Raw genomic sequence first — 15,578 nt, 5'->3', positions numbered from 1 at the left:
GCGCGTGCCACTACGCCCGGCTAATTTTTTATATTTTCTTTTTAGTAGAGACGGGGTTTCACTGTGTTAGCCAGGATGGTCTTGATCTCCTGACCTCGTGATCTGCCCACCTCGGCCTCCCAGAGTGCTGGCATTACAGGCGTGAGCCACCGCGCCTGGCCAATTCTTCAGTTTTTACTTCTATTTTCCCTTTAAGAGGAACATGTAAGAAGATAATGTTTAAATTTCTTTTTTTTTTTGAGACGAAGTCTCGCTCTGTCGCCCAGGCTGGAGCGAGGTGGTGCAATCTCGGCTCACTGAAAGCTCCGCCTCCCGGGTTCACGCCATTCTCCTGCCTCAGCCTCCGGAGTAGCTGGGACTACAGGCGCCCGCCACCACGCCCGGCTAATTTTTTTTGTATTTTTAGTAGAGACGGGGTTTCACCGGGTTAGCCAGGATGGTCTCGATCTCCTGACCTCGTGATCCGCCCGTCTCGGCCTCCCAAAGTGCTGGGATTACAGGCTTGAGCCACCGCGCCCGGCCGAGAACTTCTTTACTGCTTCATATATGGGTGCTGTTTATGAATGTTTCCATGGGATATTGAAAACAGAAAAGTGTGTTCTCTCTTATCAAGTACAGAATTGCCTCTTTCTCCTTATGCGCTGCTGCTTTAATTTTGTTGTTTATGTGTCTGATAGCCTCGTGTGCTTATTTCTTGCCCGCGTGTTCTTTCTCGGGTTGGAAGGGACACGCGTGTCTCCTGCCTTCATGTGCTGAGATGGGTTTCTGTGGCATCCTCTGAATTTCTGCTTAATGAAGTGTGTCGGGTTATTTGGCGTGAATATATCGAATGACTGTATTTGCTCTAAGCATTTTAGTTTAAGCGTGATATTCCTGATTTGTCTCATTTATTTCATTTGGCCTGATATTGTCTAATATCATGATATCGGACCCTATTTTTTTTGCATTTTTCCAGTATATATATATATTTATTTCATGTATTTTTAACTCTGCTGAATTTCTTTTTTTTTTTTTGAGACGGAGTCTCGCTGTGTCTCCCAGGCTGGAGTGCAGTGGCCTGATCTCGGCTCACTGCAAGCTCCGTCTCCCGGGTTCACGCCATTCTCCCGCCTCAGCCTCCCAAGTAGCTGGGACTACAGGCGCCCGCCAACACGCCCTGCTAGTTTTTTTTTTTTTTTGTATTTTTAGTAGAGACGGGGTTTCACCATGTTAGCCAGGATAGTCTCGATCTCCTGACCTCGTGATCCACCCGCCTCGGCCTCCCAAAGTGCTGGGATTACAGGCTTGAGCCACCGCGCTCAGCCTCTGCTGAATTTCTCTGTTAGGTCTTTCTCTTCTATCTGCAGAGTTGGGGTTTGTTTTAAACTAGTGTGAATGTTGTCCTTTTAGTAGGTGATTGGAGTCTCTTTGTATCGGTAGGTATGATTGGTGTGTTTGGACCAGGGCTATGGTCATTTTGTGTATTTTAGGGAGTTGCAGTTAAAAGACATGCACATTCGCGCACACACATCACAGATGCCTGCATCGTCCCATGTGTGGTTTCTGCTCTTGGCCTTTCTGGGTTTTTGTTTCACTTCGGTCGAGTTTTTGGTGTTGTTGAGCTGATAGTTGGGAGAGTTGGAGTCTTGTTTGTGGCTGCCTCATGCTCATGTCCGTGTCTAAGATCCTCAGGCGGCTCCTTTTTGGGTAACGTCTGTTGCTTCTCTAGGAAGAGTGACAGTGGCAGAGCATGTGGCCCCTCACTCCTGTCCCAGAGCCAAGCTGTTCTCTCTCCCCACTCCCGGCACCTGGTGACCTGCAGGCACTTTGCTTTTGGAGCAGAAAGTGGGCACATTTAAAGTAAGGGTGGGCATGTGTGGCACACAGGGGAGGAGGCAGGCAGGTGGGGGTCCACATAACTCCTTTCGCTGCCTTATCTACAGGGTGGGTGAGTTGGCGTCTTCACAGGCAGAACTGTGTTGTGAGTGTTGTGGGTGTTGTAGGGCTTGTGGGGGTTGTGGGAGTTGGGGTTGTGGGGGTTGTAGGGGTTGTGGGGGTTGTAGGGGTTGTGGGTGTTGTAGGGGTTGTGGGTGTTGGGGGTTGTAGGGGTTGTGGGAGTTGGGGTTGTGGGGGTTGTGGGTGTTGTGGGAGTTGGGGTTGTGGGTGTTGTAGGGGTTGTGGGTGTTGGGGTTGTGGGGGTTGTGGGTGTTGGGGTTGTGGGGGTTGGGGTTGTGGGTGTTGTGGGTGTTGTGGGAGTTGGGGTTGTGTGTGTTGTAGGGGTTGTGGGTGTTGGGGTTGTGGGGGTTGTGGGTGTTGGGGTTGTAGGGGTTGTGGGAGTTGGGGTTGTGGGGGTTGTGGGTGTTGTGGGAGTTGGGGTTGTGGGTGTTGTAGGGGTTGTGGGTGTTGGAGTTGTAGGGGTTGTGGGTTTGGGGTTGTGGGGGTTGTGGGTGGTGGGTGTTGTGGGGGTTGTGGGGGTTGCGGGAGTTGGGGTTGTGGGTGTTGTGGGTGTTGGGGTTGTGGTTGTTGTAGGGGTTGTGGGTGTTGGAGTTGTGGGTGTTGTGGGTGTTGGTATTGTAGGGGTTGTGGGGGTTGTGGGTGTGGGGTTGTAGGGGTTGTGAGGATTGTAGGGTTTGTAGGGGTTGTAGGTGTTGTAGGGGTTGTGGGTGTTGTGGGTGTTGTCGGGGTTGTCACCCAGGCTGGAGTGCAGTGGTACGATCTTGGCTCACTGCAACGTCCGTCTCCCAGGTTCCAGTGATTCTCCTGCCTGAGGCTCCTGAGTAGCTGGAATTACACGTGTGTGCCACCATGCCCAGCTAATTTTTGTATTTTTAGTAGAGACAGGGTTTCACCCTGTTAGCCAGGCTGGTCTTGAACTCCTGACCTCAAGCCATCTGCACACCTCAGCCTCCCAAAGTGCTGGGATTACAGATGTGAGCCATCCCACCCGGCTGACAGCTAAATTTTTAAATGCCGTTTATACTTGTGATTCTTGATGTGTTTAACTTTCTTTTTTTTTTTTTCCTTTTTTTGTCTTGAGTTAACTTTCTACTTTACCATCACCATCATTATTATTTAACATTCTTTTCCTTCATTTTCCTGCCTGCTGTGGGACTGGGTGAAGTTTTTTTTTTATTTTCCGTTCCTCCTGTTGCAGAAGTCACACATCTGTCAATCATTTACATTCTTGGAGCATTGTCCTTAAATGTTAGGATGCATGCTTGACGTCACAAAAGTTCACCGGTGTCTCTATTTTCTTTTTTTAAAAATTTCAATAGTGTATGGGGTACAGGTGAATTTTGGTTATGCGGACGAGTTCTTTAGTGGTGAATTCTGAGATTTTAGCGCACCTGTCACCCGAGCAGTGTACACTAGACCCAATATAGAGTCTTTATCCCTCACCCCCTTCCCAATTTCCCTGCCCATTATGTTTTAGCTCCCACTTATAAGTGAGAACAGAGTTTTTGGTTTTCCGTTCCTGAGTCACTTCACTTAGAATAACGGCCTCCAGCTCCATCCAAGTTGCTGCGAGACATTATTTTGTCCCTTTTGATGGCTGAGTAGTATTCCGTGGTGTGTATGGACCACGTGTTCTTTATTCACTCTCCAGTCCATTTGTCCCTTTTGATGGCTGAGTAGTATTCCGTGGTGTGTATGGACCACGTGTTCTTTATTCACTCTCCAGTCCATTTGTCCCTTTTGATGGCTGAGTAGTGTTCCGTGGTGTGTATGGACCACGTGTTCTTTATTCACTCTCCAGTCCATTTGTCCCTTTTGATGGCTGAGTAGTGTTCCATGGTGTGTATGGACCACGTGTTCTTTATTCACTCTCCAGTCCATTTGTCCCTTTTGATGGCTGAGTAGTGTTCCGTGGTGTGTATGGACCACGTGTTCTTTATTCACTCTCCAGTCCATGGCCACTCAGGTTGGTTCTGTATCCTTGCAATTGCAAATCGTCTTGCTACAAACATGCCTGTGTCTTCTTCCTCTCATGGCTTCTTTTCCTCTGGGTAGATACCCAGGAGTGGGATTGCTGGATCGAATGGTGGATCTACTTTTAGTTCTTTAAGGAACCTCCACGCTGTTTCCATAGTGGTTGTACTAATTTACAATTGTAGAGGTGTTCCCTCTTCCCCACATCCATGCCAACAAAAAATATGGAATGCTTCACGAATTTGCTTGTCGCCCTTCTGCAGGGGCCACACTCATCTCCTCTGCCTCACTCCGGTTTTAGTGCATGTACGGCTGACGCAAGCATGGGCGTCTCTGTTTTCTTCCCAAATAGCGTAAAGATCTTGGAGCCCGGACTTTGGTTCCGTGGTGTTTTCAAACCAGCTTTCCTGGTGCGTGGGTGCTGTGCGGGCATCTGCATCTCCGTGCTCGGAGTCCCCGGGGCGTCTCCAGACAGGATCCTGGTTGTCACCTGAAACTTGGAGAAGGGACAGGAGTGCGCTGCAGGCAGGGGTGTGACCACATCTGCATCCCTCCCAGAGCGCGCGGCTGCGTCTTTTTAGTCCATTTCTTCCCCCACTGCATGCTGGGGCATTCATCTTGTCTCCAGCCCTGAGTGTGTGTGTGTGTGTGTGTGTGTGTGTGTGTGTGAGGCTATGTGTAAAGCATGAACGTGGCAGTGTGAGAATGTGGGAGTGTGTGTGTGTGTAGAGCGTGAATGTGTCAGCGTGAGAGTGTGTGTGAGAGAGATTGTGAGTGTGTGTGTGAGGGTGTGTGTAAAGCATGAACATGGCAGTGTGAGAATGTGGGAGTGTGTGTGTGTGTGTGTGTGTGTGTGTGTGTGTGAGGCTATGTGTAAAGCATGAACGTGGCAGTGTGAGAATGTGGGAGTGTGTGTGTGTAGAGCGTGAATGTGTCAGCGTGAGAGTGTGTGTGAGAGAGATTGTGAGTGTGTGTGTGAGGGTGTGTGTAAAGCATGAACGTGGCAGTGTGAGAATGTGGGAGTGTGTGTGTGTGTAAAGCGTGAATGTGTCAGCGTGAGAGTGTGTGTGACAGATTGTGAGTGTGTGTGTGAGGGTGTGTGTAGAGCGTGAATGTGTCAGTGTGAGAGTGTGTGTGAGAGAGATTGTGAGTGTGTGTGTGAGGGTGTGTGTAAAGCATGAACGTGGCAGTGTGAGAATGTGGGAGTGTGTGTGTGTAGAGCGTGAATGTGTCAGCGTGAGAGCGTGTGTGAGAGAGATTGTGAGTGTGTGTGTGAGGGTGTGTGTAAAGCATGAACATGGCAGTGTGAGAATGTGGGAGTGTGTGTGTGTGTAGAGCGTGAATGTGTCAGTGTGAGAGTGTGTGTGACAGATTGTGAGTGTGTGTGTGAGGGTGTGTGTAAAGCGTGAATGTGTCAGTGTGAGAGTGTGTGTGTGTGAGAGGGTGTGAGTGTTGAATGTGAGTGTGTGTGTGACAGATTGTGAGTGTGTGTGTGAGGGTGTGTGTAAAGCGTGAATGTGTCAGCGTGAGAGTGTGTGTGTGTGAGAGGGTGTGAGTGTTGAATGTGAGTGTGTGTGTGACAGATTGTGAGTGTGTGTGTGAGGGTGTGTGTAAAGTGTGAATGTGTCAGTGTGAGAGTGTGTGTGTGTGAGAGGGTGTGAGTGTTGAATGTGAGTGTGTGTGACTCAGGGCTGAGAGGAGACAGCGCGCTGGGCATGTGATGCTTGGTGAGTGTGATAATGTGATGTAATCAGAAACATACGTTTGGTCTCTGGGCCTGGCTCCGGGCACGAAGCTCCTACAGCCTTTACTGCTGAGTGTCTTTTTGTTTGCTACTGAGGTGACTGCAGCTGAGGCTCCAGGACCGCCTCATGGGGGACGGGTTGCCAGGGCAACCGACCACATGATTAGAGTTTGGAACTCCACGGTGGACCTCTGGGGAGGGGAGGGAGCCCGCAGAGGTGGAGTGGATCACCAGTGGCTGGTGATCTGCTCAATCGTGCCTGTGTCATGAGGCCTCTACAGGCTCCCTAAAGGACAGGGTGTAGGGGGCTTGCAGGCTGCTGAGCACGGGGAGGTTCCTGGAGGGTGGAGTCCTGGGGAGGGCACACCTGCTCTGAGCTCCCTGCCCCATACCTCGCCCTGTGCATCTCTTCATCTGTGTGTATCTTTCTAACATCCTTATAATAAACCAGTAAATATGTCTCCCTGAGTCCTGTGAGCTGCTCTGGCAAATTAATTGAACCCGAGGAGGGGTCATTGGAAACCCACCCTGTAGCTGGTCGGTCAGAAGCACTGGATGCCCCTGTGCTCTGGTCACCCCAGGCCTCGCCCTGTGCCCCTCTCCGCCCGGCTGTCCATCCGGATCCTTCGTCACACCCTTTATAATAAACCAGCAGACAGTTTCCCAGAGTTCTGTGAGCCGTCCTAGCAAATGGTCAGACTCAAGGAGGGCACCGTGGGAACCCCAGCTTCCGGCCAGGTGGTCAGGAGCACAGGTCACAAGTGGGGCAGTCTCGAGGGCGAGCCCCGGCACCGTGGGATTTTCTAATGCTGAAATCCCTACCTGTTGAGGAGAGCAGAGCGTTCTGTGTTGAGTGTTGGATGTGGGGACAGAAGGAAAGAAGAGTTTGTTTCCCGCGGGTGAGACTCTGGGCTGCACCAGGTAATGAGCACTCTGGAGCGCTTGTTAGTTGTGCAGTCGGTGCCTTTGACGGTCACTTCCCAGTCACTTCCCTCGGTCCACGATAAAAAGCCGGGGTTCGTGGTGGTTCTTTTGTTAATCAGTAATGAGCTCCACATTGCTGATTCTATGAGCTCTCTTTTTTTTTTTTCCTGGGGATAAAGCATTAATTACTTTGTTAACAAGATTCTAACCTCCTGACAGCCTCCCACCCCAAGCTGGGTGTCTGGGGAGGGCGGGCCTGTCTCCCCCACCAAGGCGTGGGGTGAGTGTGGAGAGGACGTGGGGTGAGTGTGGAGAGGACGTGGGGTGAGTGTGGAGAGGACGTGGGGTGAGTGTGGAGAGGACGTGGGGTGAGTGTGGAGAGGACGTGGGGTGAGTGTGGAGAGGACGTGGGGTGAGTGTGGAGAGGACGTGGGGTGAGTGTGGAGAGGACGTTTCACAGCTCCCCAGGGGTCACCGTCAGTGTGAGTGTTGGGACATTCTTTTCCTGATTTCTCTGTCTCTTGATGCTAAATCTTTGTGAAGGTTTAGCAAATACTCGATAGATTATTGTGAGAATGCAGGCTTCCTTATTTGGGGGAGATTTTTTATAATGGAAAAGGTTTCCTTTTTTGGAAGTTGAAATCCTTGATCGCATCACCGAGGTGGAAAGAGATGAGGCTGGTATAAGGAGGAGGGTTTGAGGCTGTTGCCAGTCAGATGTGTGGACAGGAGATGCTCGTGGGAGGAGCGGGACTGCTTCTGCTCTGGGGCAGCCACTCACTGTTGTCCATGCAAGAAAACGCCAAAATAGCAGTGTCTTGGCTTTTTTCAAAAGTCAGGTTGCTTGCAAGGAACTCTGCCATTTTGTGCTTCGAGAAAGAAAATTCTCTCGAGTACAGATGTGCTTGGGCCGGGGTTTCTGTGGCCGCTTGTGGCCCGCTGGGTCTCTGGGCCAGGATTTCTGTGGCCTCCTGCGGCCCGCTGGGTCTCTGGGCCAGGATTTCTGTGGCCCCCTGCGGCCCGCTGGGTCTCTGGGTTTCTGGGCCGGGGTTTCCGTGGCCTCCTGCGGCCCGCTGGGTCTCTGGGCCAGGGTTTCCGTGGCCTCCTGCGGCCCGCTGGGTCTCTGGGCCGGGGTTTCCGTGGCCTCCTGCGGCCCGCTGGGTCTCTGGGCCGGGGTTTCCGTGGCCTCCTGCGGCCCGCTGGGTCTCTGGGCCGGGGTTTCCGTGGCCTCCTGCGGCCTGCTGGGTCTCTGGGCCTGGACTTGGTGCTGCCCTCCTCTGTGGTGTGAGTCTCTGGAGCTGGATGCTGGAGACTCCTCAGGGCTCCTCCAGGAAGGGGCTCCTCCTCTCCTCTGCTCTGCTCCCGCAGCCAGGCCCAGTGGCATAGGGCGGGCAGCACTAGCTTCTGCCGTGGTGGGGTCACAGAGGGGGGTTTAATGAGCTGCACACACCATCCAGGGCCTGTCACAGGCTGGACCCCCATCCTGCACTTGGGGACAGGATGAGTCACCCGAGGGCCTTGGTGCGTGTGGAGGCCCAGGCTCGTGGGGGAGTCGCACAGAGCACATGTGTGATACGTTTATCAGGGCCCTTCTCAGCCTGGGGACAATGAGTGGATGTGACGGAGGAGGCCCCTGTTCTTGTGGGGGTGGCGAGGCGAGGGTGGTGAACACATCAGTAAACAGGAAGCACGAGGGGAAGCGTGCGAAGGAGTGCGGCACCCAAGACCCTGGGCCGAGCCAGGCGGGGACCTGCTTCGTTCCTCGAAGGAGGCTGCTGGCCTGGGATCCTCCTTAACCCCACCCTCAAGGCAGGCAGTGCATAGAGGAGAGTGTCCCTGGAAGAGAGACCTGCATGGCAGGGGCACAGAGACGCTGGGCATAGGTTCCCCCCTGGCATAGGCTGTGACCCGTGACCAAAGGCTGAAGGCTGGGCTGGAGCTACCTGCTCTGAGGGGAACAACAGTGTGCCCTGGGCTTCAATGGGGTCTCCCAGCTCAGGGGCTGCAGCTCTGGAGCCACGTGCCAGGCAGGGCACTCCGTCGGTGTGGGGTCTCCCAGCTCAGGGGCTGCGGCTCTGGAGCCATGTGCCAGGCAGGACACTCTGTCAGCGTTGGGGCTGCCGTGAGGACTGGCTGCATTTGTTCCCTGTGTGATGTGACCGGCTGCCCAGTGGTGGTGGCAGAGCTGGCGTGGGGTCTGGGCATGGGGCGCCTGTCCCCAGCGGGGCAGGCTCTGGAGTGTGAACGTCTGTTCTGTGTCAGGGGTCCCTGTTTCTTTCTCCCCACACTCACACAGGGGTTTTAGACTTTGTGAAGAGTGTGCTTCCCAAAGAAAACCAGCTGCAGGTGTCTGCGCTGGCACAAGGAGAACAAACCCAGACAGCACTGGGTTCATTCCCAGAGGGGATGGAATCCAGGCCAGGCGCACCTTGAGGCTCGCAGCCTCGGGGACCTGTGCCCACCAGCACACCACCAGTGCAGGGCTCCTTGTGCTGCAGGAGGGTACACTGGCATGAAATAGGGGGTAGGGGAGCCGCTCTCGGCAGGGCACTCCATGTACCTCCAGATCCATGCACTCGGGGACGGGGTAACACCTCAGGAAGCAGCCTGCGCGGATGTCAGGATCCATAGTTTAATACTCGTTAGTTTGTCCCCTGTGAAAAGGACAGAAAGATTTTCTCCCTACTCCACTCTCGTGCTCAACACAGAACACTTCCTCAGTGAGATGCGTGGGTGTTTCCCCCACCCCAAGCAGTTCTCCAGGGCACCCGGCTGGGCGCCCCCAGTTCCACTGAGTTCCGATGCGTCAGATCCCCCAGGGCCAGGGCTCAGTCCCATGAGACTGCCCCACTGTCAGATGCCAATCCCAGGTTGTGACCCATGACCCATGGCTGGAGGCTGGGGTTCCCATGATGCCCTCGAGTTTGATCACTTGCCAGGATGGCTTGCAGAACTCAGGGAAACACTGGCTGTGTCTGCTGGTTTCTTGTAGAGGGTGTTACGAAGGATCCGATGGACAGCCAAGGGGAAACGGGTGCCGAGTGAGGCCTGGGGGGTCCTGGGTGCCAGGGCTTCTGTCCCTGGGGAGCTGGGGTCCACAGGCCTCCCAGCATGTGGGTGAGTTCACCAACCCTGAAGCCCACTGTACAAGAGTTTTGAGGGAGCCTGGTCTCCAGCCCCTGTCCTTCCTGGAGGATGGCAGGGAGACAGCGAGTGCTGTCGAGGGCCCTGCAAGTCACCTGTCACTCAGGTGGGATTGGAAGGGCTTGTTAGGAGTAACAGTAGACGCTCCCATTCCGTAGGAAATGTAAGGTTTTAAGAACTTTGTACAAGAACCAAATAGGGCCGGGCGCGGTGGCTCACGCCTGTAATCCCTGCACTTTGGGAGGCCGAGGCGGGCGGATCACGAGGTCAGTAGATCGAGACCATCCTGGCTAACACCGTGAAACCCCGTCTCTACTAAAATACAAAAAAATTAGCCGGGCGCGGTGGCGGGCGCCTGTAGTCCCAGCTACTCCGGAGGCTGAGGCAGGAGAATGGCGCGAACCCGGGAGGCGGAGCTTGCAGTGAGCCGAGATGGTGCCACTGCACTCCAGCCTGGGCGACAGAGTGAAGACTCCGCCTCAAAAAAAACAAAGAAAAAAAAAAAAAAAGAACCAAATAGAACAAAAGATGCTCCTGCCACCCTTCCCACTGAGGAAATGACAAGGAATTTACAAGCTTTGTGTCGGGAACCAGGGACTAAGACCAACAAATACCTGCTGCTTCTCACACAGCTCCCCAGGCCCGCACCCGTGAGGAGCAGGTACTGCCTTTGCAAGCACTTTCAGGAGTAGCAGATCTGTCTTCCTCCTGCTAACAGTCAGGCTGTCAGGGTGGGGGCCGCCGCCCCGCCGTGTCCCAGAGACCCTGGCCTCCTCCGACTGCGTGCTCAGGCCCCGGCTTCTGTCCTAGCTGCTGCTCGCCGGTCTCAAGATGGCTGCCTTGCCCCGGCTGTTTCATCTGCATTCCAGGCAGGAAAGTTGAGAAGGCCATACCTGGGCTTTTCCTTTTGAAGACTCTCCCTGAGCCCCACCCCACCGCAGGGGGCCTGGGCTGTCACCCTGTGGGCTGAGTCCAGGGCTGACATGTCGGAGAGGTGTGTGAGAGGGTGCGTTTTGGGATGGCAGCCAGAGCCTCCTGCGGCTTGGCAGAGTGGTCAGGATTTCAAGTCCTGTGTGTCTTTGACCCTTTACCTGAGCTGCATAAGAAGAGGCGTTTTTTGTTTCTTTGTAAGTCTTTCCTCACTGCACTTCAGCCAGGCAGCCAGCAAGTGGCCATTCGACTTCTGACTTGGTCTCTTCTGTAGGTGTGGGGCCCGATCATGTCCTCGTGGTCAGTCTCCCTGTGATGATGAGAATGGGAAGACGGCCACGGCGCCCACCCTAGCAGGACTCTCTCCCCTTGCTGGCACTGGTCCAGCTGCTGTGGGCGGCTGTAGGCACAGTCCTGGGCCCTCCTGTGGTTGCTCCCAGCCACGCTGCTGGCTGCTTCCGCCGTCCTGGCTTGCAGAGACTCTGGGTCATGCGGGGAGGAGGGCAGAGTCCTCCCCCCTCCTCGGGCAACAGAGGATCCAGCAAGATTCCTTCCTCCCCACCCTGCCCTGCCCCTCCCAGCCTGGGCAGGCAGATAAAAACTAGGGCCCCATACTTCTGCCACCTTGTGCCGTTCACACACTCCAGCCAGCGACCTGCCCCCTGGGTCCAACAAGGTAAGGCCAGCAGGGCTGCCTCTGAGCAGAACTCTGTCTTCTCCGGTTGACTTTGAGGCACCCGAGTCATTGTGGGTAGACAACAGGGGGAGGGAGAACGGGAGCTTGGGGTCCTGGTCTCAGACCCCATATTGTCTCCAAGTCCGTGCCCTCTGGGCTGGACTCTTCCTCAGCCCCAGCCCCAGCGCCTCCAGCTCCGCTCTGTCCCCTCAGGGGGCATTGACCCTTGTAGCCCTGTGGCTTGTTGCCCCTGCACCCCGTAACCCTGGGTCAACTCGAGCACCTCTGACATTCGTGCATCTGACCTGCGCCTGTCTCCAGCGCCCACATTCCCACACAGAGCTCTGTCAGGGCGTGCCACAGCAGGACTCCAGAGTCCTCTCCGCCTCCTCCGTCAGGGCAGGCCAAGCCTTGTCCGCTGCAAATGTCCTGGGAGTAACAAACCCAGAGCTGGCCTCTCTGGTGTGGTGGCCGCCGGCTCCATGTAGCTGCCTGCCCGGGAGAAGTGGCAAGGCCCACGTGTGAGGCCCTGGGAGCTGAAAATATGTACTGGATTTCAGTGTCCAATGGAGAAGTCCGTGATATTTTGGATATGTTGGGTTAGGTAAAACACATCATTAAAGTTAATTCCACCTTTCTCTGTGTTTTACTGTGGCCACTGGAACATTCAGTGGCACGGTGGCTGCAGCTTTGCCTTCCCCTGCTGGGTCAGCACCATGGTAGAGGTCATCTGTAGCCTTTTGCCTGAGACACAGATGCCTGCTTGGGACATGGACTCCAGCCCTGCAGCCCTGTCCTCCGGCAGCAGTGAAGTCTGGAGCATTCTTGAGTAACGCACTGGCGGCGAGGGGGTACTGAGCCTTCACTCCCCTGTCCTTGGCTGCACAAGCTGTTTCTCTGGGGACCACGTCAGGTAACGTGTAGGACAGCAGGGGCGGTCCAGCAGGGAGGGTGTGTGCGCGTCTGTGTGGCAGGACTGGGGGTGATTTTATCTGGGATCCCCTGGGGTGGCCCAGGGTTGGCTCGGGTGTTTCATTCTCCCGGAGAACAGGCAGCTTCAGGGGCCACGTGTGCACGAGAGGAACCCGGCCCCGCTGTGCATTCCTAGGTTTTGACGCTGCAGCATTTAAGAAAAGCGCTCTGCGTCGTGCTGCTGGGGCGGCTTCTGTGAGCTATGCAGGCTTTACTTATTTATTTATTTTTTAAACAAAAATGAGGGCCAGGCACAGTGGCTCATGCCATCAATCCCAACACTTTGGGAGGCCGAGGTGGGCGGATCACGAGGTCAGGAGTTCAAGAAGACCAGCCTGGCCAACCTGGCAAAACCCCGTCTCTACTAAAAATACAAAAAAATTAGCTGGGCGTGGTGGCGCATACCTGTGATCCCAGCTACGTGGGAGGCTGAGGCAGGAGAATCGCTTGAACCCAGGAGGTGGAGGTTGCAGTGAGCTGAGATCGCGCCACTGCACTCCAGTCTAGGTGACAGAGGAAGACTGTGTCTCAAAAAAAAAAAAAAAAAAAAAGACAGGTTTTGCCATGTTGCCCAGGCTAATCTCAAACTCCTGATCTGCCTGCCTCAGCCTCCCAAAGTGCCGGGATTACAGGCATGAGCCACCAGCCAATACCAGATTTTAACAGTGGTCAGTCCTGGGGATGGAGATGGGGTGAGGGCTGAGCGTTCCCTTCTGACCATGTACCTCGTCTTGGTTTAAAATTTCTACAGCAAGGTGTATTACTCTGTTTTATAAAATACCATTAATTTACAAAATCTTGTATTTTTAATTTTTGTGGTATGTACATAGTAGGTATATATATTTCTAAATTTACAAAATCTTTTTTAAAAAAACCCACAGAGTTCAAAAGTTGGAGTGTTTCTTTGCTTGAAATGTTTTACTGCAGCTGAAGGGGTAGGTGGGTCTGTCTTCCCCGGCCGTGAGGCTGTCAGGGCTGGGGCTCCAGGTGGATTGGAGGACTGAGTTTTTGTTTCTTCCCAATCCATTGAGATCTGATTTTAGAAGTTAGCAAAAGGAAGCTCCGCCTCACGTGTGTCACATGCCCGGCGCCTCTCTGCTTTTCCTGTCTTAAATCGCTGTAGGCTTCTTTCCAGCTAGAGGCTCAAGTGCTCTCAGCTGATGGGAAACCTCCTTTCCAGTGAAGATGCGAGATAAGCACTTTGGTTGGGTTGTGATCCTTGGCTCCTATCTATAGAAGCAGTGACTTCATGGTGAGATGGCCTGGATTTGAGTCCTGATTCTGCTACGGATTTGCTGTGTGGCTTTGGGCAAGTTGCTGAACCTCTCTGTGCCTCGGTCTCCTCATCTGTAAGCTGACGTGAGGAGTGAATGTGCGGGGCCACAGAGCTGCCAGGTTGGGCCTGGCCTGCAGAGGGTCCTGGTGAGGGTGACTGACGTCCCTGGGAGCAGGCACCCCAGCTCAAGTTAGAACGCCTTGCCCCACATTGTGGAACTCTTCCTGTTGGTCTCGCACGCTCCCTCTCCAAGGAGCTGGGCCTGTTGCGTCCTGGCAGGGCTGATGTGGCGCCTGCTGCCCGGTGCCCTGGGAAGCTGAACCAGCTGGACACGGCTCCCGGACGCAGCAGAAATAGAATAACCACTCGGCCCACCGGAAGCTGTGATCCTTGCCGGATGCGGAAGGCTCCTCTGCACAATAAGAAGGAACGATTTGGGGCAGGCCAAGGGCACGATGCTTTCAACTCCAGCCCCAGGGGCCGTCTTCTCCGGGGCCTCCAGGCGTACCCCTGCCCTGAGTTTGACACGGTCACTGTTTTGAAAATGCCTGCTGAGAAACGCTGACACAGCGTTAAGGAATATACACACAGGCAAGGTGGCAAGCCCCGTCATTTCAGGGGAGCAGCCGAGTTCTGTTTCCCCACTCCCCTCACCCCGAGGGAGGGAGTGAAATAGGGTAAGGTTCATCAAGAGATTCTGCAAACCAGCGTGGGCAGCACTCTGGAGGGGTCAGTGCCTCCCGCCTCGGGACAGAGGCCTCTGCTTCTCCCGACTGTAGGCTGCAGTGATCCGTGCAGTTCACTGCTCTGTCTTAAGGTTTGACTTAGGTTTTAAGTGTTTTTACTCAGAGCAAGCTGATACATGTGCATTTTAAGAATTGTGATAATTGTTCCAACAGATTTCACGTCTGAAACTACATCTTGTTTAGAAATCACTTTCCATGTAGGAGTTTTCCTTCTGGGATGCATTTCAAGCTGGGGCACTCGTTACTGGAAACGTCATCAGATTGACTGAGGAGGGTGTGTTTGCGTGTGTTTGGCCACCTACGGATACTACAGATACGACGCTGTCTAATTTTGTTTCACAATGAGCTGAACTGTATCCCCACGCCAATCCTCTTTTTTGCCCTACGGAGCTTGTGCCTTGGTCCCGCCCTGGGTGGCTCCGGCAGGTTCCTCAGCTGTGTGTACCCACCACCCCCACCTTGTCTGCACGTGACTGTGACTGTCTTTAGGAGGCCACACAATTCAGGAAGCAGAGCGTGCCACCCTGGCCAGACATACCACATTTTGAAAAGTACGTGCGTTCTCGTTATTTCAGTGTGAGGTGCCTGAGTGGAAGGGCCCCGATGGCCAGTCCCCCGTGACCTCAGAAGGAGGCCGCTGCTCCTGTAGCGGGTGCCTCATGTGGGCGGGGGGCTTTGTGTGCCCACCTTTCATGGAAGCAGGGCATGTACCGTGCGGCAGTGGCAGCATGAGACGGTTCCGACGGGCTCCAGAGCACAGGAGACGGGCCTGGCTCCGGGTCACACGCGGGCTGTGTGTGCTTTGTTTGGTTTGCATAGTAACCTGCGCCCTGTCCCTGTGTGGATTGGAAGGACACCCTGTCAGCCACTCCCTGCCGTCACCACACACTCCTGGAGCCTCTGCCACCGCAGCCCGCGCTGACCCCAGAGCGAGTCAAAGCCAGGAGCCTTCCCATGGTGGGACTTCTATTTTTATTTGTGTCCTTATTTGTTTATTGAAAGATGTGAAGGGCAAGTGGGGTTGGCACACAGAACAAGACGGTGCTGCCTGCTGGCCACGGCAAAGCCGCCTCCCCCCGGGCGCCACTGTCCTGGGCAAGGCCTGGTCCCTGCGGAACTGGACGTGGCCTGCCAGAGCCAGTGTGCGTGGCAGGACAGGGGACACCCGCAGGGGCTTGGCCTGTGGACGCTGCTCCTCCCTGGGATGGAGGGAGAAGGTGCGGCCTGCATTCCTCAGTTGAGAGGGTGGGCAGGATG

General features: G+C 54.4%; 1 protein-coding gene and 1 non-coding gene across 7 annotated transcripts in view; one reads left to right on the top strand and one right to left on the bottom strand.

Moving 5' to 3' along the window:
• The window catches only part of AGPAT3 (1-acylglycerol-3-phosphate O-acyltransferase 3), a 122,348-nt gene that overhangs the window by 44,021 nt on the left and 62,749 nt on the right, over positions 1 to 15,578 (top strand). Inside the window, exon 1 of one of the 6 annotated variants that reach the window (XM_065541330.2) lies at positions 11,274 to 11,327. The exons of 4 other annotated variants lie outside the window; for them this stretch is intronic. The gene's annotated coding sequence lies outside the window, so the exon portion shown is untranslated. Of the gene's footprint in view, positions 1 to 11,273; positions 12,241 to 15,578 lie in introns of those variants that run through there. One more of the 6 variants, XM_065541333.2, reaches the window with a different exon arrangement.
• Positions 4,128 to 4,230, bottom strand: LOC123572606 (U6 spliceosomal RNA). Its single transcript, XR_006697171.2, has one exon. It is a non-coding gene; the product is annotated as a U6 spliceosomal RNA (small nuclear RNA).

Source organism: Macaca fascicularis, chromosome 3 (genome assembly GCF_037993035.2).
Source record: "Macaca fascicularis isolate 582-1 chromosome 3, T2T-MFA8v1.1".
In the NCBI taxonomy this organism is placed as follows: domain Eukaryota; kingdom Metazoa; phylum Chordata; class Mammalia; order Primates; family Cercopithecidae; genus Macaca; species Macaca fascicularis.
The sequence above is the reverse complement of the archived record's forward strand: the minus strand, read 5'-3'. Positions and strand labels throughout refer to the sequence as shown.